Source organism: Montipora foliosa, chromosome 3, assembly GCF_036669935.1.
Source record: "Montipora foliosa isolate CH-2021 chromosome 3, ASM3666993v2, whole genome shotgun sequence".
Taxonomy (NCBI): domain Eukaryota; kingdom Metazoa; phylum Cnidaria; class Anthozoa; order Scleractinia; family Acroporidae; genus Montipora; species Montipora foliosa.
Window position 1 is genome coordinate 54,043,513 of NC_090871.1, and position 1,586 is coordinate 54,045,098.

The 1,586-nt window shown below is 42.4% G+C and overlaps 1 pseudogene; it reads right to left on the minus strand.

The window, feature by feature from the left end:
• Positions 1-1,210, minus strand: part of LOC137996121 (E3 ubiquitin-protein ligase DZIP3-like) — a 3,238-nt pseudogene extending 2,028 nt beyond the window's left edge.
• Positions 1,211-1,586: the final 376 nt, after the last annotated feature.

Genomic DNA, 1,586 nt, shown 5'->3' on the forward strand with positions numbered 1-1,586 from the left:
CCCACTCCTTAGCCACGTAAATCACCTCTTCGATGGCTGTGTTGCCAGCATGGTTGTCCTGGTGGTGTAGTGGTTATCACACCCGACTAGTAACGGGGGGATGTGGGTTTAAATCCCGCTCAGGGCAAATTTTCTTTCAAACATTTATTCAGTTAAAAATATGATTATTTAAGGTGTTCATTGTCAGGGTTTCTCTCCTACACACTCTCTCTCTCTGTCTCTCTCTCCAGTTACAGGAAACTCAACACTGGACAATATGTGTGTGTGATGACGTGTACAACAAGATTTGACCGCAATGAAAGAAGAGATGTTTTCTCTGATACGAAAATGCTAGGAAAACATTTTAACTGACCTGCAACTGAATTAGAACTGCCCGATGTGGAGCAAAGGCTGTCTATTAATTGATGCAACTCAGCTAGCTTATCTTTTGTGACTTGAGCGTCCTCTTGATATGCTGTTTCTAGGCCTTGCAGTTTCTCTTCAATTGCGTGAATCATAGGAATCTTTTCTTCAAGCAATCCCCGGACACCTTTCAACTGATCCATTCCTTCTTTAGTTGTAGCTTCCAGTTCATCTAAGGATTTCTTAACATCTATATCGCTTTTATACCAGCTCTGCAGTTCTTCTACATTTCTTTCGTCCTCTGCTGTGAGGGGTTCCTTTAAAAATTTATCAATGGCATCCTTCCACTCGCGCTTCTTCACAGGGCTGATTTGGCCTGTAATTCTAACAAGGGCTCCACTTATTTCCTGCCACAGCGATAAAAACTCGAAGTCATCTTTTATCTCCATGTTCCCATGGCCATATACTGAGTTACGGTAATACTTAATTCTTGCCAAATCTACAGCTAAACTGCGGTCTGTATTGGTTGGCAAAGCATCCCAGCCTGTGGCAGGACGGATGAGGTTGCATATTGTCCTCAGCAACCTAAACAGCAATGTAACATCAAAATCTACTGACTCACCGTACACCCCTGGGGAAGGGTAAAGACAGTCCCACCGTGGTTTGGTGAGCTTTGCTGATTTGAGTTGTTTCTTTGTGTCTGGCTTTTTTAGTATTGCAGGAATATTACTTGGTGGACAAAACACATCAAAAATCTCTCTCTCAGTAGCGTAGTGCCTCCACTTATCAAAAGACGTGCAATACGTTGAAAATTTGCTTTTCCAGTTGTTGATCGAAGCACTTCATCTGGGTCTGCAGTGCTGGCCATTTCTGGCATCTTTGAATAAAGAATAATGTGAATGTCATGACAATGTCAAGGACCAAAATTCCGGTGTGTGGGTGTGTGCACGTGCACATGGGTGGGGGAAGTTACTCCCGGAAAATGGTGTGGGTGTGTGGTCTGTGTCTAACTAGTAAAACCCTCATTCTACTCCCTACCAATGACGTTTAGGTGATTTGTCTTTTTTCACAACAGAGTAGATCAAAGAAAAATAAATGTGGTAATCTGGCCTACAATGCTAAAATGAAGCGAAGAGATTAGAAACCAAATAGACCATTTTCGAATTCTCACGGCTGGACTGGATCTAGCATGAAATGGAGGCTAATGTGGGCAAATATTTTCAAATGCAAATTAATTTGCCCGA